Raw genomic sequence first — 26,527 nt, forward strand, 5'->3', positions numbered from 1 at the left:
CGGCACCCGCAGTCTTCCCCAAACTGGTTGTGACACTGAACATCTCCTAAGTCTGTGCTTTAGGGCCATGACTTCACACAGCGCGACTACACCTGCGTGCTTAGTTTACATCTATCTGGAGGATTAAAGGTCATTTCCACCAGGGGGCAAAGAAAACCATCTTGGTCGGTTCCTTCGTTTCTCACTTGTTAGTGTCACGATCAGGGTTGAGCAGACAGGCGATCGTGCGGGTAAGGCGTGCAAGGAGCTGGCAGACAGGCAAATACGGGAAATACTGGGGATTTATTAAGGAAGCGCGGACTGGGAAACATCTCACGCATACAAACATCAATGACAGACAAGGGAAACAGGTAAGACCAGGACTTAAATAGGACGGGACTAATCAAAGTAAGTGGACAAAGCTGGAGACGATCAGGGAAGCACACGTGGGTAATCAGGGGGCGTGGCACACACGAGGAGCGGACGAGCCGGGCATGACAGAACCCCCCCCAAAGGCACGCTTCTCCGGGCGCGCCAGGGAGAAAAGAAGATAACAAAGTCAACGGGAGACTGGAAACAGGACTGAAGCACAAAACACAGCCAGAGACAGGACGTAGGACAGGACTTGACAGAGGATCGGGAAAGCGGAGAGACAGATCAGGAAGGGAGAGACAGGAGGGACATGCGGGACACTAGGAGCGGGAGTGCAAGGAGGGAACATCGGGAAACGAGGAGCAGGAAAGGACGGATCAAAGGGACGAGGAACAGAGACAGGATGGATAAAGACGGGAGGAGGAGCAAACAAAGGAGGGACTAGGGCAGGAGAGCAGGGAGAGAAGGAGGGGGAATAAAGGGGAGCCCGAGGGAGCCCCAGCAGGCGACGGGAGGCTGGAGGGGACCTCGGAGGGGCAGAGGAGGCAGAGCGAGGGACCGGCGGAGGGGCCAGGGAGGGAGCAAGAGGGAGCGCCAGGGAAGGGGATGAGGGAGCCGGAGGGGACCCTGGCAAGGGCAAGGAGAGGGGGGGAGCCGCAGCAGGCGGCGACGTCCTCCGACGCGCAGGAGCGGGTGGACCCGCCGACGACAGAGGAGCCGCAGTAGGGGAGCCTGCAGGCGACCGACCGGGCATCGGAGTGGGTAGCGAGGCAGGGCGACGAAGCCGCGGAGGGGGACCCGCAGGCGACAGCCGAGTAGGAGGGCCAGGACCCACAGGCACCAACCGAGCCCCAGCACAGGCAAAGGACGAGCCAGGGGGAAGGGCGGGTGGGTCCGGAGCCTATCCCAGAAGCAATGGACACGAGGCAGGGAACAACCCAGAATGGGGGGCCAGCCCATCGCAGGGCACACTCACACACCATTCACTCACACATGCACTCCTATGGGCAATTAGCCTCAGCATGTCTTTGGACTGTGGGGGCAAACCGGAGTACCCGGAGGAAACCCCACGACGACATGGGGAGAACATGCAATCTTTGTCATCGTCTACTGGATATAAAATATCTTCAAACGGGATATTAAACAGTTCAATCTTGAGAAATAAATTAGCTATTTTAAATATAGAATAATTAACTGACTTACACTGGAACAGACCCAATACAGACGTATTGCAATAATAACATCATGTAGCAAAATTTGTCAGAAGGTTTGTCAGAAGGTTTAGTAGTGACTTGGTTCGAATCAGAAGAGATGAAGAAAAGAAAATTATAAATGAGATTTACTGCTTTAACCTGCAAACCAGTCAATCGTCTTCCTGATACAGAAAATAATGTAGGAGGAGACTTACAGAATAAATTGGATGATTATATATAAACATAAGGCAGAAGGAGCCTTTGTTAGATTGTGGCAAAAATGGCTTGAAGAAGGTGAGCAGAACTCAGCCTATTTCTTTAGGCTAGAAAGACAGCAAGCCAGGAACAACAGCATTATGCGAGCGAGGATTTATGGAAATGTCGCAGATGACATCAAGAAAGTAGCCAACTTCTCAACTGAGTTCTTCAATAATTTGTATGTCAGGAGTCTTGATCGAAGATTTTCGATTTCTTCTCAAACATCACAGGAATAACTGATGTGGATCGTGAACTTTGTGACGTCCCAGTTGGTTTAACTGAGATGTCTGCTGCAATAAATTGCTTAAAAAAATAATAAATCGCTGGGAACAGAGAGTCTAATCCAGTGTCTTTTTTCATCATTGCTGGAGATTTCAATCAGGCAAATATGAAGCCAATTTTCCCCAAATTCTTCCAATATATGAACATTCCAGCTAAAGGGAGAATCTGTCTGGACAATGTTTACACAAACATTTGTGAGGCTTACAAGGCCCTTCCCCCCCCACCTCGGCTACTCAGACCATGTCACTGTGTTCATGGTTCCTGTGTATAAATCCCTGCTGAAGCACAACAAACCAGTCAGTCAGAGTGTGGCCAGCTGGTGCCGTCTCAGCTCTCCAAGGCTGCTTTGGATCTACTGACTGGGACATTTTTAAGGAGGCTGCTATAAATGGTGACGCCATCAACCTGGAGGAGTATATAAACTCTGTGATCGATGACAACAACAGCCAATCAAAGGCCCTGGATGACGAGGGAAGTGCTCACACAGCTAAGAATCAGAAATGCAGCTTTCAGATCTAAAGACAAGGCTGCCCTCAAGACGCCCAGAGACAACCTGTCCCGAGCTATGAGGATCGCCAATCAGGCACAGTGAACACTTTAAATGCACCAAAGACACACGCCGTATATGGCAGGGCATTCAGCCAATCACGATCTACGAGCCCAACCCACACATCAGTGGCGGTGATGTCTCCCATCCAGATGAGCTACAAAACTTTTTTGTACAGAATAAGGAGCCAACACCACCCCTAGCCCCCCGCCCCCCCAGTGAGGAGCTACTCTGTCTGTCCACAGCTGATGTGAGAAGTCTTCTGTCCAGAGTCAATCTACGCAAGGCTGCAGGACCTGACAACATACTTGGCTGAGTGCTGAGAGAATGCTGACCACTGACCACCTGATTTGATTTTGATTTGATGAAACCCTTTATTGCTGTTGCAATATACCATGTCACTAGTCACAAGTACCAGCGAAAAAACTGGCCATCAACCCGACCATACATATACACAAACATCACAGTAGGGGGTAGACCGGTCGGGAGACAGGGGAAGAGAGAAGAAAAGAAACAGAATAACATGAGGAGAGAGGAGGAGAATAATAAAAAAAAACAGCCCCCAGGCTGTACTCCAGTGGGGAGGACATTGTGGGAACTTGGAAGTGCTTGGAAAGGCTGGTCATGGCAGTAATACATAAAGACCAATCTTCCCACCTCTCTAGACCCTCTCCAATCTGCATACCGGTCCAACAGGTCTACTGAGGACACTGTAGCCTCTGCCCATCACCTTTCCCTGATACATCTGGGTAAGAGGGTCACATATGTCAGCATGTTATTCATAGACTTCAGCTCTACTTTCAATACGTCCCTCAAAAACTGAGGGGGTTAAGCTTGAACACCACTCTCTGCGGCTGGATCTTGGATTTCCTGACAGAGATGCCCCAGTCAGTATGTATGGGCTGCAACACGTCCAACACTGTCATCATCAAGTTTGTGGATGATACAACTGTGGTGGGACTGATAAACAGAGAAGATGAATCAGCATACAGAGAAGAGGTGGAAAGTCTGTCCACAAGGTGCAGAGACAACAATCTATCTGTCAATGTTGACAAGGCAAAGGAGATGATTGTGGACTTCAGAAGGACATGACCTGCCCACACCCCACTTAGCATCAAGAGTACTGCTGTGGAGATTGTAAGGAGAACCAAGTTCCTTAGTGTGGACATAACTGAGGAACTTACATGGACAAAAAAAAACACCGCGTCCTTATTCAAGAAAGCCCAGCAAAGACTAAACGTCCTGAGGCGCTGAAATAAGCAAACCTTCCCCTCCCATCCTCACCATGTTCTATAGAGGCACCATCGGCAGTGTTCTGACTAACTGCATCACCATCTGGTATGGCAGCTGCAACAAATCTGATCGCAAATTCCTGCAGAGAGTAGTGAAGACAGCAGAGAACATTATGGGATGCCTCTCCCTTCCCTACAAGCCGCATTTTGCAAACGCAGTGTCTGCAAGGCCTGCAGCATTGTGCAGGACCCATCACATCCCTCACATGGTCATTCCACACTCCAGCCACCTGAGAGAAGATACTGCAGCATCAGAGCCGGATCTGCCAGGCTGCGTGGCAGTTTTTACCCCCAGGCTGTCAGGCTCCTCAACACCATGCTGCCCCCCAGGATCCCTCACTCTGCCTCCTCACTGCCTCAACCCCTCCGTAAGGCCACAGACCGACCCTTAAGCACTGCACTGCACTTAACACTTTGTCACTCTGACATGGGGGCAATAATAAGAATCCCCATTATTCTCTGTCTGCTCCATCATTCTGCTTCTATTCCTATTTTCGGTAGTTAGAAATATTAGACGTGTTACTGCTGTTACTACTATTATCATACACTGTTTTGCACTGTGAACTCAGGCTGTTACAGTGTACATGATGGTGAATTCAGGTCTAACTGACTACAGAAAAAACATCATATATTTAATATAGTTCTAACAATATTGCGCATTACGCAATAGTGCACATTACCCAATATTGCACATCTACTCCTCTTCCTCAGTTGCACTGTCCTGTAAGTCCTTTGCACATTGTCTTGTCTTGTTTTCTATATTGGACTAAGTTTATGTTTACACTGTGGGCCCTGAGCTTCGCCATTTCATCTCTCTCTATACTTATGTATGGTGCAGATGACAATAAAGTTCAATTTGACTTTGATCTCAGAGTCTTGATCATAGTGCAGCAATTTGGAAAAAGAGGGAACTGAGCTGGAAGGTGAAGCTTTTAATTTACCAGTTGATCTACGTTCCTACTCTCACCTATGGTCATGAGCTCTGGGTGATGACCGAATAAATGAGATTGCAAATACAAACAGCATAAATGAGTTTCCTCAGCAGGGTGTCTGGGCTCAGCCTTGGAGAGGGTGAGGAGCTCAGACATCCGGGCTCAGAGTAGAACCGCTGCTTCTCCGCATTGAAAGGAGTCAGTTGATGGACAGAAATGAATAATGTGCTATCTAGCTACATGTACAAGACCAGATCTAAGTTTTATTGTTAGTAAACTGTCTCAGTACTTTACAGAACCGACAGAAGAGCAAATGGTGTACAGTTAAACACACACTGAGATATCTAAAAGGCACATCTGAGAAAGAGTTGTGTTACAGAAGAAGTGACAGTGACAAACTGGGAATTTATGTTTACAGTGATGCGGACTGGGCGGCCGATGTAGCCGATAGACGCAGCACAACAGGTTTTTGTGTGAGCCTTAATGTGAACGGTCCTTTGGTTTCATGGAAAACCAAAAAGCAACCAACTGTGGCACTGTCTACGTGTGAGGCAGAATATATGGCTTTAGCTGCAACTACACAAGAATGCATGTACCTAGTTCAGCTGTTAGAAGGTATTGATGGATATCAGTACGCACCACCTGTGATATATGAAGATAATCAGGGTGCGATTGCATTGGCGAAAAATCCGGTAAGCAGACAAAGATGCAAACATGTAGATATAAAATACCATTTTGTTAGGTCATCGTTGAATGATGGAAAAATACGTTTGATCTATTGCCCGACTGAACAAATGATAGCAGATGTGATGACAAAGCCTGCAACAACATTTAAGTTGATTAAGTTTGCAAAGTTTATGTTTGGAGAGTAGATGTACACAAGAGAGTGTATATGATGTAAAAAGAAAATAGAACCTACTGTATTTTTCTTTGAAGGTGATAATGTGAGAGCAAGTGGGGGTGTTGACAGAAATGAATAATGTGCTCTGAAATTGTGAAGTGTATATATGTGAAAGAGTTTGTATTGATGACCGATGGGTGGCAGCTGTGAGCTAAGCCGATGTTGTAAAAGTGTTAATAAAGTTTTTTCTTCTTGACGGTAAAGAGACAGGAGTTTAACGTGTGTGTGTCAGTCCTCCATAAAGATATATACATTCGGTTTAGTATAATATTTTACACGCCATAACCGCTGTAGCATGTATTTTTGCTAACAGGTTATGGGCCCAGAGCAAATGAAAAGGTTTTCAACTATTATTTTTCTCGCTAAGAAAACCGTGGCAACATACCGAGTGCGTTTTTGTTGCGTGATATACTAGAACCATGAGCGGACGGGTAACCCAGTCAAGTAGTCGCTGGTCCCGGCTAATCTTTAATGGAGATGAGCGTAATTATGAACTGTGGGAGACAAAATTTTTGGCCCATCTTCGGCTGCAAGGGCTGAAGGATACCATTTTAAGAGGGCCCATCCACGACGAGGATGAGGAAGAGGACGAGCAGAAAAATGCGGAGGCATATGCTGAATTAATCCAATTCCTGGATGATAAGAGTTTATCGTTGGTGATGCGAGATTCAACAGACGATAGACGAAAAGCGTTACAAATACTGCGGGACTACTATGCATGCAAAGGGAAGCCGCGTGTAATTAGTCTGTATACTGAACTAACCTCACTCCGAAAGTTAAGCAGCGAAAGTGTGATCGACTACATCATACGGGCAGAGTCGGCCATCACGGCACTGAGAAACGCTGGTGAAACATTGAGTGATGGACTATTAGTAGCAATGATTCTAAAGGGACTGCCTGAATCATTTAAACCATTCGCGATCCATATTACGCAAAGCGAAGTACCGATTCCTTTTGCTGAATTTAAAACCAGATTACGGAGTTATGAAGACACAGAGAAAATGCGCGTTGCAACGTCTGACGACAACGTGATGAAAGCGCGGATACAGCCGAGTGCAAAACCTGCTTCGGTGAGTACGAGTGATCGGGGAACCGAGAGTACCGATATAGTGTGCTTCAGATGCGGTATAAAAGGACACATGGCAAAAGCATGTCGACGCAAACAGTGGTGCAGCCGGTGTAAAAACTCCACGCACCGCGACGCGAACTGCAGACGGAAACAGCGAAGCGACAATGCAAGACAAGTCTCAGAGGAGATGAGTAGCAAGGAATACGCATTCCGTATGAGCGAGGGAAACGCAGAGGTCCAACCAAGGCGCGACATAAAGCTGACTGGTCTGATGGTAGATACGGGGGCAACCTCACATATCATCACGGATAGAACAAAGTTCAAGAAGTTTGACGATAGCTTCCACGCTGAGACACACTGTATAGAGCTGGCCTATGGCACAAGATGCAATGGGGTGGCAGAGCGCAGGGGTGATGCAGAGCTCAGCTTGATTGACAGCAAATGACAACGCCAGACCACGACGTTGAGACAGGCGTTGTACATCCCCTCATACCCACAGGACATCTTTTCTGTAAAAGCAGCCACAGCCAATGGAGCAACTATTATCTTCAAACAAGGGAAAGACATCCTTCAACATAGAGATGGTACAACATTCCTAATTAATGAACAGAACAGACTGTACTATTTACAAACACTGAATGATGAGTGTGTTGATCATTGTAAGAGTTGTCATGACATGCAGACATGGCATGAGATTTTGGGGCACTGTAATTATGATGACATTCAGAAATTACAGGGAGTTGTTGATGGTATGACAATCAAAGGTACACCAGACAAACCAGTACTACCCTGTGAGGTGTGTATCCAGGGAAAATGTGCTCAGACGCGTAACAGGGAGCCAGATGTAAGGGCCAAAACAGCTCTTGAGTTAGTGCACACCGATTTGGCTGGTCCAATAGAGCCGGAGTCTAGAGATGGGTACAGATTTGCATTGTCATTCACTGATGATTACTCCAGTACGATTTTTGTATACTTTTTGAAAAATAAGAGTGATACAACGTCTGCAACAGAAAAATTTCTTGCAGATACTGCCCCATATGGGACAATTAAACGTATTAGGTCAGATAACGGTACAGAGTTCACAGGAAGGAATTACCAAACCCTACTCAGCAAAAATAGGATTAGACATGAGACCTCAGCTCCGTACTCGCCTCATCAGAATGGAACTGCTGAGAGAAATTGGCGGACATTGTTTGATATGGCACGGTGCATGTTGATAGAGAGTGAATTGCCAAAAGATTTGTGGACCTATGCAGTACAGACGGCAGCTGTAATAAGAAACAGATGCTATAACAGACGCACAGGACAGACACCTTACTTAATACTAACAGGGAGGCGACCTGATCTCTCTAGGATGCAGAAGTTTGGGTCAGTGTGTTATGCCTATAAACAGGACAAAAGAAAGCTTGATCCAAAATGTGAGAAAGGAATCTTTGTCGGGTATGACAACAATAGCCCAGCGTATATGGTTTACTATCCTCAAAATGGGAAGGTACAGAAACACAGATTGGTGAAATTCATGACCAAGACTAAAGTAGAGCGGGAAACACAGACGGACATTGACGACGATTTGGAAATGTTGAACAGAGTTAGTAAGACTAAACAAAATACCAGTGTGAGTTCAGGGCATACACAAGACCAGGTTCCAGTAAATGCTCCTGAGAAAACACAGCCACAGGCGGCTCAACCACAGGTAGATGAGACCGATAACAAACCCAGGCGATACCCCTCTCGAGTAAGACAGAAACCTGCTTATTTAAGTGATTATGTATTGGGAAAAGAGAATGATGACCAAATTCTGACTAACATAGATTTCTGTTACAAAGTTATATGTAATGTACCCCTCTCATTCAGGGAAGCTGTTAATTCACCAAACTCAAAAGAGTGGTGTAAAGCAATGGATGAAGACATGCAGTCATTGAAAGATAACGACACATTTACCTTAACCAGCTTACCTGAGGGTAAGAAAGCAGTGGGGGGTAGATGGGTATATGCAGTTAAGAAAGATGTTGATGGGTCTGATAAATTCAAAGTACGATTTGTAGCCAAAGGATACAATCAAAAAATGGGAATTGACTATGAGGAAACATTTTCTCCTACTGCCAATATGACTAGCATCAGGGTAATAATGCAAAAAGCAGTACAGGATAACCTGATCTTACATCAGATGGATGTGAAAACTGCTTACTTGCATGCACCCATAGATTGTGAGATCTACATTGAACAGCCAGAAGGTTATGAGATCAAATGCAAAACTAATAAGAAATTAGTGTGTAAACTGAAAAAATCACTGTATGGTCTAAAACAATCAGGAAGAAACTGGAATACAATGTTAAACGAATTTCTGATTGATAATGGATTTGTAAAAAATCAGGTGGATCATTGTGTTTACACTAAAGAAACAACAACTGAGAAAGTGATTATGGTTGTGTGGGTAGATGACTTGATCATTGCTGCCAGTGACGAAAATGCACTAAAGATTGTGAAGGAAATGCTCACTGAAAAATTTAAAATGAAAGACATGGGTAGACTGAAACATTTTCTTGGTATTGATTTTGAGCAAGACCATGAATGTGTAAAAATGTCGCAGAAGAGATATGTGGAGAAAATTCTAGAAAGATTTGATATGCAACATTGTAAACCAAGAATGACTCCTTGTGAACAGAATTTGAGCTACCATTGTGATACGGAAGTGATGCAACATGTCAAGAAATAGAGAGGTTGTAGGTAGCCTTATCTATCTAGCTACATGTACAAGACCAGATCTAAGTTTTATTGTTAGTAAACTGTCTCAGTACTTTACAGAACCGACAGAAGAGCAAATGGTGTACAGTTAAACACACACTGAGATATCTAAAAGGCACATCTGAGAAAGAGTTGTGTTACAGAAGAAGTGACAGTGACAAACTGGGAATTTATGTTTACAGTGATGCGGACTGGGCGGCCGATGTAGCCGATAGACGCAGCACAACAGGTTTTTGTGTGAGCCTTAATGTGAACGGTCCTTTGGTTTCATGGAAAACCAAAAAGCAACCAACTGTGGCACTGTCTACGTGTGAGGCAGAATATATGGCTTTAGCTGCAACTACACAAGAATGCATGTACCTAGTTCAGCTGTTAGAAGGTATTGATGGATATCAGTACGCACCACCTGTGATATATGAAGATAATCAGGGTGCGATTGCATTGGCGAAAAATCCGGTAAGCAGACAAAGATGCAAACATGTAGATATAAAATACCATTTTGTTAGGTCATCGTTGAATGATGGAAAAATACGTTTGATCTATTGCCCGACTGAACAAATGATAGCAGATGTGATGACAAAGCCTGCAACAACATTTAAGTTGATTAAGTTTGCAAAGTTTATGTTTGGAGAGTAGATGTACACAAGAGAGTGTATATGATGTAAAAAGAAAATAGAACCTACTGTATTTTTCTTTGAAGGTGATAATGTGAGAGCAAGTGGGGGTGTTGACAGAAATGAATAATGTGCTCTGAAATTGTGAAGTGTATATATGTGAAAGAGTTTGTATTGATGACCGATGGGTGGCAGCTGTGAGCTAAGCCGATGTTGTAAAAGTGTTAATAAAGTTTTTTCTTCTTGACGGTAAAGAGACAGGAGTTTAACGTGTGTGTGTCAGTCCTCCATAAAGATATATACATTCGGTTTAGTATAATATTTTACACGCCATAACCGCTGTAGCATGTATTTCTGCTAACAATGGTTCTATGGTACCTCTTGGACGGCGCCCTGGGGAGGTTTTCAGGGCATGTCCAACCTGGAGGAGGCCAGGGGGGAAAGCCAGAGATTATATATTAAATATACCCTGAGATATTATATATAATTTATGCAACATTATATATAGAATACATGTTATATATTAGATAAGTGGCAGAAAATCGATGGATGAATGAATGAAACTGTATTGAAAAATAACGTTGCTTATGAAAGTAGGCAAGTAAGAATTTCAAGTTAGAATTTCATTGTACCTTGTACACATGACACATGAAACTTATACTGCCATTAAATTTTGAAGACGCTTTCAACAGAAGGACACAATAGTGTTCGGAATATTTTTTTTCTTGTCTCTGAAAATATACAGCTCTTCTGGACACTCATTCTTAAAAAAATCAGATGCTACTTTAATACTATCTGTACCGCATGTAAAGACAATGTTCCGTGACAATACGTGACCATACTGCCACCCCAATTTCTGGTGGTACTGCACATCGCGCATGCGTCTTGTTATCTTCATGTAGGCGCGCAGACTCAGCCGGAATCTGCACAGAAAACACGTGGCGGCCAGACTGGTACCTCTCCGCGCGCTTACAGGCAGACGTGTCTGTGTGGACTTTTATGATGCATTTTACTCCTCCGCGGACGACCGCCTGCCGCACTCCAGATTTGTCTTCAAACGCCAACATAGATGATTTTGATGAGGATTGGGGTAGTTTGCAAACCCTACAGCCAATTTTTAAAGTAATAAAACTGTTACATACATATAAATGCGTATGCATATGTGTGCAGACTTGCCCCGAAATGACAATCTCACGCCAGCCAGTTGATCAAAGTTGGCAGCCCCGTGAACTGCCGCTCGGAAACATACATAGACCTCGCGACTGTGGTACGTGTGCAGGGAATATCAGAATAATAATTTACTACTAATAATACTTAAATAGGGCACGTGCGCATGTGTAAAGTACACAGCTTGACCAGAGAAATATGAACGTTTCCATGTACGCATACGCGGTGTAATACGCGTGTGCTCCGCTTTGCGGAGAACCAGCCTAGATGCGTCCGCGTTGGGAGCGTCGCGTCGGCGCGCTGCTGGAGAGAGGTGTGTGTCCAAAGTGGATTAAAAGAAATTCATATTGTGACCTAAAAACAAACTCACTTTTAGTGGTAATCTTTGTTGTGTAATTTTATGGTTAATATGTTTGATGAATGCTGTTTGTAATTTTATTTACCTGTAATTAAGCCTATTAGTTTAACACGCGTATCATTTTGGCGCGTCTTCCCGCCGGGATTAATCGCTCTTCCTCTTGCCTACAGACTCCTGCCAGCTGACGCTGGACCCCAACACAGCAAACAGAGTCCTTTCTCTGTCAGAGGGGGATAGGAAGGCGACACGGAGGACAAAGCAGCCATGTCTTGATCATCCAGAGAGATTTGACTGCCGACCCCAAGTTCTGTGCAGAGAGAGTCTGACTGGTCGCTGTTACTGGGAGGCTGAGTGGAGTGGAAGTGGAGCCTGGATAGGAGTGACATATAATGGAATCAGAAGGAAAAGAGAAGGGAGTTATGACTGTCTGCTTGGATTCAATGATAAGTCATGGATGCTGTTCAGCTCTCCTGACAGTTACTCTGTCTGGCACAATAATAAACAGACTGTCATACCTATAAAGCCCTCAGACTCCTGCAGAGTAGGAGTGTATCTGGACCGGGCGGCTGGTACTCTGTCCTTCTACAGAGTCTCCTCTGATGGACTGACCTTCCTGTACAGCTTCACCTCCTCATTCACTGAACCCCTCTATCCAGGGTTTGGGGTTTATCTAAGCGCCTCCGTGTCGCTGTGCATGCTGGGATAGCTCACTGTATGCTGGAGGAATCATTTTTACCGTATCAGAGTGTCACATGTCGCTGCTTCTCCGTGGTTAAAAGGTAAAATCTCTGCTTTATAACCAGTATAAACCTTTTTACTCTGTCTGAAGTGTGATGTATGTTAATAAAATAAGTAATTGGGTTCTGTAAGCTGATCAAACATGCAAAACGACTGTTTTTGTCTGACTTATGTTCTATGTTGTCTGTAAATGCACCAAAACTGCCAAAACAAATTCATAGTACATGCAGTTGTACCAATAGAGTGAATTCTGATTCTGAATAAAATAAAATGTAATGAAATCTAAGCCTGATGAGTGGGGGGAGCTTTTCCCCTCCCCTCTATATGTATATTTTATATTTCTGTCTATATATTGTATTTGCTACCTGTACACTGACAATAAAGGCTTCCTATTCTATCCCATTAATGTCCCGGTTCCGCGCTGCCCAGAACGTAATTGAGTAACAGACTTAATCCGCGCTCTCTGCTCACTGAGCGCAGCAGCCTGATATCGCAGCGGCGACGCTTTGGCCAGCAGGGGGCGGCAGACAGTTTATTAACTCAAAACCTACAGCGGTCCTGAGGTAACTTAGTAAAGATAATGATATAATCAAATTAATCATATATTAACTAAGTAAACATGAATAACATAACATCTTAATAAGTCACGTTAGTACAACAGAAAAGCATCTGACCATCAGTGAAGTAGTGTAGGTGATTACCAATTACCAGAAATAACACATAAATCCTGTTTCATTAGAAATCCTGAGATATATACAGTACTATGCAAAAGTCTTAGGCAGTCATATGAAATGTTTAAAACTATTTATCTGAGTAGTAAATTTATATTTTCTCAGTATGAAAAACAAAATTTAATATTAGAACTGTCACGCCCGGCTCGTCCGCTCCTCCTGTGTGCCACGCCCCCTGCTTACCCACGTGTGTTTCCCGAATTGTACCCAGCTGTTTCCGTTTGCTGTCATTCAGTCTGGTGTATTTAAGTCCTGGTCTCCCCAGTTTGCTTTGTCTGTCATTGATGTTGTCGGTGCCCATGTCCTGTCCTGCCTTGCCCTTATTAAATCCCCTTCTACCCCGTACTCTGTTTGCCTTGCCTGCTCCTTGCCCGCACGATCGCCGCTCTGCTCGCGATCGCTGTCCACGACCCGTGACAAGAACATATGCAAATTATGAGTAAAACAAAAAAACTAAAAGGAATTTCTTATGTTCTTATGTTTCTTATGTTCTCTGTTACTGATATCTTGTTGGATGGCTAGATGAACACCAATATGGTTCCTAAACCTCTCCTCAGGTTCACCTCGGCCATTTCATGTATTTGTTCAATTTTACCACCAACTCACTTAATTAATGAAACTAGTTTTAAAAAGTCACTGAGGTATTGATTAGCTATATGAGGTGTGCTAGTGGTCATGTCAAAACATACATGAGTATATTGAAAATACTGCCAATACTGGGGTGACTTTAGGAGTGATTTTTGAAATAGTTAAGGGCAAACACAGTTTGACAGACATATCATAGGTTTAAATAAACATGGAGATCATTTTTAAAGGTTTATGTGACTGGCTAAGGCTTTCGCACAATACTGTGGTGTGTGTGTGTATATATATATATATATATATATATATATATAGTTACTTTCCTTTTTTATTCCACTCAGTTGAAGAATAAGATTCTCAGGCACAATATAACCCACAATACACTCACAGTGGCACTGCAGTAATACAGATATACCCCTGAACACAATAGGAAGGTGGATTCTTACTCCCTCTAGTGACGAGCTCCACATTCTGTGCTGCTGCCTCTGCTGGCCGCATGTTTGTTTCTCTCCCCCCTGTCTAATTTAGACGTGGTGCACTTGTTCCCCTGGGGGTGGGTGTATAAGGTGGGTCCCCGGCTAAGGGGGGAGGAATCGATCCTGTGGCAGCCACCACGCCGGCTTCGGCTCTGCATCAGTGTTTCATTCTCCTTTTCTGTTCTGTTCTCTCCTGTTTGTGCTCTTTGTTAATAAATCACCCCTGACAATCCAACCATCTCGGGTCTGAGTCCGTTTATGCTGCGTCTGACAGCAGCCGGAACAAAACACTTACAGAGACTGAAATGCATGAGGGTTTACAGCCTATATGCACAAGCATTTCTCTCACATCTGTGATACACTTACAGACGGTGACACACATGCAAACAGGGAAATTGATCCCTCTGGTGACGCAAACACAGACATTTTTGTCTCCAAAAGCATACAAATTATCACAGTTGTGTCCAGTTACTGTGACACATGTGTGACACGCATGTAAACTGTCCGTTCACAGTTATAGGACTGACTATCACTGTCATTCCTCTGGGCAAACCCCTAATCCTACCTAAGGTAACCGTATCTTTTATCCAGCTCTAACATGAACCATAAGTAACCAAACAAAATATGACTAATTTGGCTAATTTCGTTGTTTGATTGCATTCATAGATTTTGATAAAATTGAAGATTATATTGTGGAGAGCTGAAAAATGTTCCCATAAGCTAAAATGTAGCAGGTTTTGACACATTGTTGATATATTTGTTCCTCACGAATGTGGTAAATACAAACCCGTACACACACACACATTCACATACACACTCCCATGCACACACACACACACACCCTGCTCTCCTCCCATGAAGCTCGGTGCTCTGAGTGGAGCGCCCTCTGCTGCCCACAGCTGTTTCTGCTCCCATCCATTTAATATGTAAGGCATCTGCTTGTGTTGATGTTTCGCCTGATATTTCCTGCCAAACCTGCACATGGTTTTGTTGCCGTTTTTCACACATAAAACTGGGTCCTGCGGTGAGTCCTGTATTATAAGGGTGTCTTTCTTAGAGACTGATCAAAAGAGAACAACTCAGGCAGGGAAAGCTGAGCTGCCTCTGTTATCTGGCCTGATTAACAACCTGAGAAACGTTTGATTTGAGTTTAACTCTAAGAGAGATTTACCAGCATGTCAGATTAATGGTGAGAACAGAACCAATAAATGACCAAAATTAAAACTCATAAGCCTGTGTGGAAGGTGCAGGAGCTGTTGGTCCATTTTAAACACAAGGTCAGCATGTTGGGGGAATGACAAGCAGGCGTCCATTACTGTGCCCAGGTATTTAAATGCCTCTGCCTGCTCTGCCTACTGCCCGTTCAGATACTCTTGGAAATAAGATAATTGGAGTCAGGTATAGATTTGACCTGAAAGAACCACACTGTGATGGTTACACACCGTTCATCAAATGTTCAAGTGCACAATGACCAGATCCAAAGAGATGTAACACTGAGCACGAGTGACGATTAGCTGCTTTTCTTAGCTCCATGTTTTGGACTGTGGGAGGATAACAGATACCAACAGAAACTCCACAAGGCTGCTGTACGTGATCCGTACTCGTTACCAAGTTACCAAGTCATTTTTTTGTACATCTGCTATGTTGCAACTATCTAGTTAACACCACACCGCAATACACACGTGAGCAGGTGTACCTGGACCTGCCTGTTCTATGCAATGAAGTAGAACACAGACCCGGGTTAATAGGTTTATTGTTTACTTGTTTTGCGCTTGAAATCTCTGTATGTGGTTAAACAGAAAAATGGCCAATATTGGTGTCATATTTCAGGTTGCCAAGTGGAATATGGTTATTGGTGATTGATGGAGTTTTGTATATTCCTCTGGTGAGCATGGGAGGGTCGAGTCACTTGTCAAAGGACCCGAGCCCAGGTGGCTACTGGGTAATGTAGTTTTAGGTGCCTTCTCACTGGCAAAGGAAATTTCCTATGGAAACTCTGACAAGGGAGTTTTGAATTTCTGTTAAAGTATTTATTATTTAGGGGACTATTTATTGTGTAGTGTGATGCCAGGCGGACTGAGGCATCGCGGGAGCAGAGAAGGACAGGGAAACTTATTTTCCAGGAAAAACACGCCCTTTAATAGCAGTCCTTAGCTGGACTATAACAGGCATCCAACGAGAACTAAACCAAATATACACAGCCGAAACGCAAGGGTGTCAGACACCGAACTGTAAGCTGCACACACAGTGGGAGAATTATACAGGCTAAGGACACATGAGGATCATACAGGGTACACACAAGATACGGGCAAAAACAAGCGCGACAGTAGGGAAATGCAACCATTAACAACAACTGCAGTACAACAACGGCTATTTACAAGTCCATGTGGGGCATGCTGAGCAGGTAACTCCCCGAGCACAGGCGGAGCAGGTAACTCCCTGAGCACAGGCGGAGCAGGCAACTCCCTGAGCACAAGCGGGGCAGGCAACTCCCTGAGCACAGGCGGGGCAGGTAACTCCCCGAGCACAGGCGGAGCAGGCAACTCCCCGAGCACAGGCGGAGCAGGCAACTCCCTGAGCACAAGCGGGGCAGGTAACTCCCCGAGCACAGGCGGGGCAGGTAACTCCCCGAGCACAAGCGGGGCAGGTTACTCCCCGAGCACAGGCGGGGCAGGTAACTCCCCGAGCACGGGCGGGGCAGGTAACTCCCCGAGCACGGGCGGGGCAGGTAACTCCCCGAGCACGGGCGGGGCAGGTAACTCCCCGAGCACGGGCGGGGCAGGCAACTCCCCGAGCACGGGCGGGGCAGGCAACTCCCCGAGCACGGGCGGGGCAGGCAACTCCCCGAGCACGGGCGGGGCAGGTAGCTCCCCGAGCACGGGCGGGGCAGGTAGCTCCCTGAGCACGGGCGGGGCAGGTTACTCCCCGAGCGCGGGCGGGGCAGGTAACTCCCCGAGCGCGGGCGGGCAGGTAACTCCCCGAGCACGGGCGGGGCAGGTAACTCCCCGAGCACGGGCGGGGCAGGTAACTCCCCGAGCACGGGCGGGGCAGGTAACTCCCCGAGCACGGGCGGGACAGGTAATTCCCCGAGCACGGGCGGGGCAGGTAACTCCCCGAGCACGGGCGGGGCAGGTAACTCCCCGAGCACGGGCGGGACAGGTAACTCCCCTAGCACGGGCGGGGCAGGTAACTCCCCGAGCACGGGCGGGACAGGTAACTCCCCGAGCACGGGCGGGGCAGGTAACTCCCCGAGCACGGGCGGGGCAGGTAACTCCCCGAACACAGGCGGGGCAGGTAACTCCCTGAGCACAGGCGGGACAGGTAACTCCCCGAGCACGGGCGGGGCAGGTAACTCCCTGAGCACAGGTGGGGCAGGTAACTCCCCGAACACAGGCGGGGCAGGTAACTCCCTGAGCACAGGCGGGACTAGCTGCTGGGCGTTGCTGGTGTATCAGATCCCCCCCCGGCGCCAACCTTTCCTCCTCCGGCCTTAAGGGGACGTAACACTGATTCCAGGGGTTTCACCTGGCTGGGGTACCTTACACCCAATGACACCCACAGCCAGGCTCCCTTCTCTGGGGACAGCCAGCACACTGCCGGTGGTGCAGCCTCTTCCTGGCACTGGCCCTTCTGTCTACCCCACTTAGAGGGGCCCTGACGTTGTGCGACAGACAGGTCCTGCCATGGGGCCTCCTGCATGCAGGGTCAGACGGCCCTGCATAGCTGCTCCTGCTCCAGGTGAATGACTTCTCCCAGTCGTGCCGAATGGCCCTCCTTCTCACACCGCTCGCGGATCTCCTGCATGTTCTGGGCCTCCACCTCTAGCAGCTCACAGTGCTTCTAGGCCAGCTGGCTCTACAAACTGCGACATGCCTCCTCTTGGCTGAGCAGCGCCTTCTCAAGGCCCCGTAATGCCGCCTCCGTATAGAGGTGTACTGGTTTATGTAGTAGTAGGACTACAGTTCCCACGATGCTCTGTTCCCCACAGTGCTTTTGTGTCTTGTATGCGATATCTTGGTTGTTGTACTAAACACGATCTAACTACGTACAGACGGAGTCCCTTGTGTTCAAGTCAGGATCAGGATTTTTAGGATCAGCTGCACGGTGCACCGGGCTGCGAAAGAGCTGCGATACGTGAGGCTGCGGGGGAGATCAGCTGGGAATTTCGGCACGAATAACCAGGATGGATCGGTATGTATAAATAAATAAATAAATGACCACTGCGTGCTAGCTACTTGTGGGTGAGCGTCACTAGTACATGGTCCCGAGTGTCACGTCAGCTGAGGGAGAAGTGCAGAGATACGGCGCATAGGCTAATAGGACCTGAGTCAGAATTAATAGCCTATCAGCGTGACGCTGATGCCATTCCTCCACCTTTTAAATTAGTTGAGCCAGGGTGATCTAACGTGCTGATTTTAGCAGAGCCTCTGAAATTAGCTAGTAGCCACTTGGCGGTGAAATGGGGAAATGTAAGTTTTCTAATAGTTGGGTTGATAACCCAGGGGCGGCATGGTGGTGCAGTGGTTAGCCCTGTTGCCTAACACCTCGGGGACCCGGGTTCAGGTCTCGACTGGGGTCACAGGTGTGTGGAGTTTGCATGTTCTCCCCATGTCGTTGTCGCGTTCCCCCCACAGTCCAAAAACATGCTGAGGCTAACTGGACTTGCTGAATTGCCTGTAGGTGTGAGTGAATGGTGTGTGAGTGTGCCCGGTTATGGACTGGTCCCCCATCCTGGGCTGTTCCCTGCCTCGTGCCCATTGCTTTTGGGATACGCTCTGGACCCCCCCACGACCCAGTAGGACTAGCGGTTTGAAAAATGGGTGGATGGATGTTCATTTCATAAGGTTATTTAATTTCATTTTTAGAAAACAATAACCATGTTTGGATAGTTCAAAACTTTCAAGCAGCACTGTATATAGCTCTGGAAAAAAATATTTTTTACTAATTTAGCAATTTATGGGTGTGATTTCTCATTAATGATGGGCTTCTTCCTTGCTTTTTGGGACTGCAGTCCTGCTTCTAGGAGCCTGACACACACTATCCTGGCAGTGCACTTCACACCGGCACTTAATGTTTCCCATTCCGTTTGAAGGTCACTTGATGTCATCCTCTGATTCATGAGAAACTGTCAGATAATTTCCTGCCATCTCTGCCATTATAAAGTGGCACCACCATGTACCTGGCTGGTTTCTGGTCATTTCCAGTGTCTTCACCTTATTCTTGTTCTGCTGTCTTAGAAGTTTTGAATCTGGAAGCTACCTGCTGTTCAGTGTAGATTTCTGCTAGTAGAACCAGGATTGAACCAGGATTTAAAAATGCCGAATTGCTTAGAAATACACAGTGGTCTCTTAATTTTATCCAAAGCATATATATACATACATGCATATACAGATGTAGCTGTTGAATTTTCCCCAGTTTCCATGATGGGACCTTGGCTGGTCCTTGGCTGGCCCCTGCTGGGTTCTGGGTGGGACCTTGACTGTAATGAGATCCCCCACTATGATGTAATGAACAAGTGGGCCGGCATGATCCGCCCCTTACCTCTCTGTGTGTAAAGTACTTGCAATGATTTATCCATCCACCAGGGGGAGCAGTGATTATGAAAGCTGAAGTGACTTACCTGAAATCAGGAAGAACACCTGATTTCAGGTATCAACTTCACTACAAAAAAATGAAAATCTAAGCAGGTATAATTTTCTTATATTTAGATAAAATTCCAATTTCATTAATAAACTGACTACACTGCAATAAATGGCCTGTGAAATTTAAGAAATTGCTTCTGTTGTGAGGCAAAGATGGCCTAAAACTAGCAAAATGTGTTTTTAGTCAGTTTATTGATTAAATTTGAATTTTGTATTTTTTTTCACCTTTTGGAGATGAGGCGGACCCACGATGTGTGCAGTATAATAATTACAGACCTAAACAAAGTAATAAGATTGATATTGTCAAGCAATGAGGGACAGTGTGGTATATGAAAATTAAACAGATTTTAAGCTTGTTTGGCACATGATGAAATACTTCATCTGCAAGGAGGCCAAGCCAGATACAAAGCAGCAGCGTGTCCAAGCAAGAGTTATGTTGGGAGAGGAGAGTGACCCAAGATGTGTGTGTAACAGACTAATTACAGGCCTAAACAAAGTAATACGGTTGATTGTGGAGAATAAAGGTGGACAGAGTGGAAAATGAAAAATAAAAAAACATATGGTTCTGTACTGTGCTTGAATAAAACAGACACATTCCTTAGTGTGTTCTGTTTGGCTAACAGTCTGAAAGGCTGCTGATGGCTGCATGTTCACGGGGTGGGGATGGGGAGCAGTCACAATGACGTGTGAATGTGTCATTAACTTCTCTGCTTGGCCACATTGAAATGAGATATGTTTGCAGGGGATCAAGGTGAGGTTGCTTTCTTAACCTAAGAACACTGAACCAATGGTCAAGCAGGGTGGTCGTAGTATCATGCTGTTTTGCTGACAGTACTTTACATCGCTACATTGCACAAACAGGATGGAATGATAAAGTATCACTCAATAGATAGATTGGGAATTTTTTGTCATAGTACCAGACTCAAAAACAGGAACATAAAAGAAACATAGCATAATAAGTATTTACTGTAACCCTTTGGAGTCTGAGGCCTCTCACCCACTTTCAAAGTAGTCTGACATGCCTTAACATTTTACAGTTTTTCTGAATTGCTAAAACATTTCCTAAAATCTCCTCTCCTTTAATCAATCCACTAAGCACAAACCCTAAAATTCTAGCTAAACTCACAAAGAAATGAAAACACTACCACTCAAAATAGTTGTTGGCATGCAAAGTAGAAACTGTAAGACTATAATAAAAAAGTATGGTCGTCTACCAAAAATATTTGTATACTGTACAGTTGTTACATATTAGTTATCAGTCATGTTTGCCGTATTCAGTACTCCAGAAAAGTTACTGTAAAGAACAAAGCCAAAAAATAAACAAATGAGAGACATATTACAGTAAAATGTTGTGCAACTGCTAATCCAGATTCACGGAAAGAAAGAATCCTCTTTGTGACCCATATGTACCTTGACGTCGAAATTCAGCTCCTATTCACCTGGTGAAATCAGGTGAGAAACCTGAAATCAGGTATTGTAACTCCACTGCACAAAATATTGGTGTACAGGTCCTGGCACTACAGCAACAAACACTGAAGCAGTGTTCCTCTCTGTCTCCATTGTCTTTTGCTGCATGAGCAACAGAGAAGTGCAATAAGTGCAGAGAAGTGCTGCAGACTATGGAAATATGGAACAATATTGGTTTAAAAAGTCAGTGAGAGATTGACTAGCTGTATGAGGTGTGCTAGTGGCCAAGTCAAAAAATACATGGCTGCACTGGACGGTCGCTGCAAATACCAGGATGATTTTAGCAGAGGTTCTGAAATGGCGAAGCTGACACACTTTGACAGGCATAATATCATAGTTTTACACCAACACGAGCATAATCTAAACATCATTTTCTAAAACTTTTGCACAGTACTGTATATGGCAGGCTTGTGAAGGTTTCCATGTCACAAACATAGGTTTGGGCTGCCTTGGATTTGAGCTAACAGTCTGAGTAAATGCAAATGTGCCAGGGTTCACAGTGTGTTTGCACAACAGAGGCAGGAGGACAATGGAGCTGAAGGCCTGTGCAAATTTGTGCAGCTTTGGTTCTAGTTCAACATACACTTTTCAAAAACCGATTTTCAGTGGTGCTGAGAAATTGTAAAAAAAAAAATCACATTATAAACATTTCTAGCCAAGACGTTTGAGCTCTGAAGCTTACAGACATAGGGGCTGGCTACACAAAGGTGAATGAGACATTCAAAGAATTGTATGAGGTTTGATTACTAAAGTGTTACAACTTTGAAGTGACTTTGGAGTCACCAGACCTTTGCATACCGTCAATGGCCCATCAGTCTGGAATGTCTGTCACTGCTCTTCACACTAATCAGTTAGGGAAGGCGGTGTGAATTTTACAGTTTTTTTCAATTGCTAAGACAGATACTGCAATACTGAAGTTGCTTTTTCAAAACTTTTCATACAGTCACCACAACATTAGCTTATGTGGGCTAAACTGTTAAGCATTTTGCTTTGCTTTCATACAAAATGCAATCAATAATTAAATTCTTCAAAATGTATTCTTCAATTAATTTATCAGAGGCCATTTTGCACATAAGTACATACTGACCCTAAACTGCTAGTAAAACAGTCAAAACTGAAATATATAATTTTACTAAATTACTATCAAGATCCCTTTCTAAAATAGATTGTAAAAATCACATAAAATAAACAAATTATGTTAATTGACACAAGATCAAACAATGAATGCTGTATGCCAAGATATTTCTCCAGAGCAATGCCAAGGATGGATCATGTATGTGAAGAGACAGAGTAGAATCTATGGTACTGTCTTAGCAATTAAAAAAAACTGTAAGAAAACACACAATACCAGCCTTTTCACAGTTTATAACATGCAACAGATTAAAAGTATAAAAGTATAAAATGTGCAATCACATTATATTACAGGAATAATACAATACAATAAATGAATATTAGAACAACAAATTAGTTAGCTATTAGTTGCTGAGCTATTACAGTTCTCCTCAAATGAGCTTGATGGGCTGAATGGCCTCCTCTCGTTTATAAATTTCTTATGTTCTTATGTTTTTATATAAATTGTCACTCCTGATCAGGATGCCAAGCTTCAAAACAGTTGTGGGTTATGCTGAAAAGCCAGGTCTGTGCCTGGAACCCAACTAGTTTAAATGAACTAGAAATTCTGCAAAGAAGAGTGGTAAAATATTCAGCCAGAATTATGCCAGAGGCTTGCTAATGGCTAACAAAAGATTCTGGTTGATACCTGTTGTATGTAAACTTGTGACCACAACTAAAATGTGTTTTTGTAAAGAAAGCGCCATCTTATGGTAACACCCTGCAAGTGAATAAATGGGCGGGTTTAGATGAGAATTTAGGCACACCCCCAGAAGGAGGGGGGTCAGTCCCTTTGGCTGGCAGTTGGCTGGCAGCCGACAGGCAGCCGGCTGGGAGGGGAAAATTCAAGCGGCTACATCTGTATACAAACTTATTTATTTCTTTGTTTGTTTGCTTGCTTGAAGGCAGTAGGGTCCTGCTTTTTAATGATATTTAGGCTTCAGTTACTTGTACAGTACATTTAAATACCATCATACAGAGATATTTCTAAGTAAATCAAGCACTGAAATTCAACTGATTTGACTATATTTGCATTAGTCTGTGTACATATATAAATCTATATACACAGAGATGCATTGGCACATAATATATAGAATGGAAATACTATTGAAAAGATTTACACTGTTATTTTAAAACACCACTATGACATTTATGGAAAATTATAACTGGAAAACTGGAAAATTATAGAAATGCAAAAATTCTAATTTTACTAATTACAATGTATATTTTTGCCTGTATTCCATTGTACTATATAGCTTTACACTCTACTACAAAATACTAACTAAGCAAAAATTAATAAATGCCTACATTAATACCTTTCTTGATGAAAATAATGGAAATCATAAAATTATCTATTTGACTCTGTAGCAGATAGCAACTGGCTATTGGGGGGGGGGGGGGGGGGTTGGTGGCCCCCATGCTTGGGCTGTCTCTCGGCATTGTTTTACCTATGCAATTGGCAGCAAGATAAATCATTTAAATTTATTTTATTTAAACATTTTAGTTGTTATTAGATTTGTCTGTATTGCATTTTATTGTTACTGAAGGATAAAAGTTATTCTGGTATTAAGGCAAAATTCTTAGTGACTGAATCTTACCTGATAAAACAGCAATGACAGAAATGAAGAAGAATCCTACAATCATCTTTGCACCACACAGTGTTTCTCATCTGAAACAGTTCATAGCTTGTGAGCTGATAGCTCAATAGCATGTGCTTTCTGGAGAATAACTGTGACTTCCTGTTGCACGACCACATCTCACACGGACCCTACATACTCATACAGACAGTTTTTACCGTCTTAAGAATGACAGTGGATGCTGTTATGCATTAATTTCAAACTATGAATTCCTGAGAGTGATCATATGCATACATGCAAAAACATTTTGCTAAGATACTGTAAAACTTTAACATATATGCTCTGTTTTGTCTCTGTACATCTGTTCTCTTTTTCTGTCACGCCCAGCTCGTACGATCCTCGTGTGTGCCACGCCCCCCTGATTATCCACGTGTGCTTCCATGATTGTACCCAGCTGTACCCTGTTGTTTGGTCAATTTCAGTCCGTGTCTTACCTCAGTTCCTGGTCTGTCATTGATGTTAGTAGATGTCCGTGCTCCTGTTCTGTCCTGCCCGTCCCACTCCCTTTAATAAACCCCTAGTTTACCCCAAATTCCATCTGTCTTCCTGCTTCCTGCCTGCTCGCCTGCCCATTCACGGATCACAACAGTTTCTCACAAGATTAGTAAAAAATAGAATAAAAATCAAAACTAAACCTACCACATGTCCATTAGATTCAGTCCCCACTCAACTTCTTATTGACTCCCCGGGAGTTCTGACAGTGCACATAACTGGTACAAAGATCACATCCTTGTCTTCGGGTGTCGTACAAGATCATTTTACAATGGTGATGCCTGTGTGTTCAGGGGCTGCATCAGCACTACAACAATAAAATTCTTGTTCACCATTGAGTTGAGCCAGGTTTAAGCTCGGTGATACATTCCCAGGAAATACTCTAAGTACTACATTCTTGGATGTACAACAAAAATCAATATATGTTGGGTGTGACGCTGAGTGCCCTCCATTTGTAAATGGTTTGTCTTATAGTGGATGGATGGAGATGGAACCTTTTGCAAATGGACATCTAAGGATTGATTTCTTTGCATGTGTGGGCTGCATGGGTTGTTATCGACATCTGGTGAAAATTTCATATCAGTAGCATGTTTAGAAATATATTTACTGAGAAAAATGGTGACGTGTTCAATACTTACTTTCCCGCTGTATGAATAGCCCAGAATGTGCTGAAAATCTAGGAAATTGCAACCTAGGTAGTTTACTAGGGAAATAAAACATAAAGTAAGGAAGAAAAGGGCTTTGTTCCAGCGATGGAAAATAACTGATGATGACAGAATTAAGCAGGAATATCTAAGTCTACAGGCTGAGTTAAAAAATGATATTAGACGAGCTAAAAGAAATGTCGAAAGGATGGTTGCATTGGAAGCTAAGGATGACGTTAAAAGTTTCTTCCAGTATTCTAACTCTAAAAGAGCTCTAAAACCTGAAATTCCTAATCTGCAGGATAGTAAGGGTCTTATAATAGTAAACGACATTGATATAGTGTCATGACCTGCCACGCCCCCTGCTTACCCACGTGTGTTTCCCGGATTGTACCCAGCTGTGTCTGCTTATTTTCAATCAGTCCTGTGTATTTCAGTCCCTGTCTTACCTGAGTCCTTTGTCCGTCATTGATGTCAGTCAGCGTGAGATGTTCCCCAGTCCTCGTAGTCCCAATAAATCCCCGTTTGCCCTGATTCTGTCTGCTCGCCTGCTTCCTGCCCGCTCGCCCCGTCCGTGCGCCCCACCCGCAGACGCCGATCGTGACAGAATGACGGACCCTAAAAAGAGAAGGAAGCCGCGGAGAAGGAGGATCCCGGAAGAGCCTGAGATCCGCCTGGGAGCTTGCTCGCTCTCCAGGCTTTGGCTCCCGACGGAGGACGAGAGGGGGGTACCCGTCCTACCTCCAGCCCAGGGGCCGACCACACAAGACGCCTATTCCGTGTGGAAGTACTGGCTCTCCAGTGAGGACGAGGACAAGGAGCCCTTCCTCTACCCGGAGCAGGAGCTTGTTCTCCCGCCGTCCGCTTTCACGGACGGCGCGCCGCCTCCCGTCACCGCCAGGTGCCAGAAAGGGAGGAGGAGGAGACCGGCGAACGCCTGTACGGAGGAGCTCCCTCCGTAACTGCCGGCGGTCCCCTCTCCCACACGGCCGTCGCTGCCCGCGGTCCCCGCTCCCGCACGGCTGTCGCTGCCCGCGGATCCCGCTCCCGCAAGGCCGCCGCTGCCCGCGGATCCCGCTCCCGCACGGCCGCCTTCGCTGCTGTCGCTGCCCGCGCAGCCGCCTTCGCTGCCCGTGCAGCCGCCCCCACTGCAGCAGCCTTCTCTGCCGCCTGCTGCTGATAAACAGGCACTTCTTCGGCCCGCGGACCCGGCTCCCGAGCAGGCGCAACGACCAACGCCTGCGCAGCCGCCTCCACTGGTCCCTACGGCCCTTGAGGCCGCACCGCCACGTGCGCTGC

At 45.0% G+C, this 26,527-nt stretch overlaps 3 protein-coding genes and 1 long non-coding RNA gene across 5 annotated transcripts in view; 3 read left to right on the plus strand and 1 right to left on the minus strand.

The window, feature by feature from the left end:
• Positions 1–2,489, plus strand: part of LOC125740249 (tripartite motif-containing protein 16-like) — a 56,504-nt gene extending 54,015 nt beyond the window's left edge. The window contains exon 7 of the transcript XR_007397481.1: positions 1,282–2,489. The gene's annotated coding sequence lies outside the window, so the exon portion shown is untranslated. The remainder of the gene's footprint in view (positions 1–1,281) is intronic.
• LOC125740252 (tripartite motif-containing protein 16-like) overlaps positions 1–12,849 on the plus strand; it is a 129,803-nt gene extending 116,954 nt beyond the window's left edge. Inside the window, exon 7 of the mRNA XM_049011165.1 lies at positions 12,489–12,849. The gene's annotated coding sequence lies outside the window, so the exon portion shown is untranslated. The remainder of the gene's footprint in view (positions 1–12,488) is intronic.
• The window catches only part of LOC125740251 (tripartite motif-containing protein 16-like), a 125,855-nt gene that overhangs the window by 54,040 nt on the left and 45,288 nt on the right, over positions 1–26,527 (plus strand). The window lies entirely within an intron of this gene.
• The window catches only part of LOC125740255 (uncharacterized), a 102,718-nt gene that overhangs the window by 47,247 nt on the left and 28,944 nt on the right, over positions 1–26,527 (minus strand). The gene's annotated exons all lie outside the window — the stretch shown is intronic.

Source organism: Brienomyrus brachyistius, chromosome 4, assembly GCF_023856365.1.
Source record: "Brienomyrus brachyistius isolate T26 chromosome 4, BBRACH_0.4, whole genome shotgun sequence".
Taxonomy (NCBI): Eukaryota; Metazoa; Chordata; class Actinopteri; order Osteoglossiformes; family Mormyridae; genus Brienomyrus; species Brienomyrus brachyistius.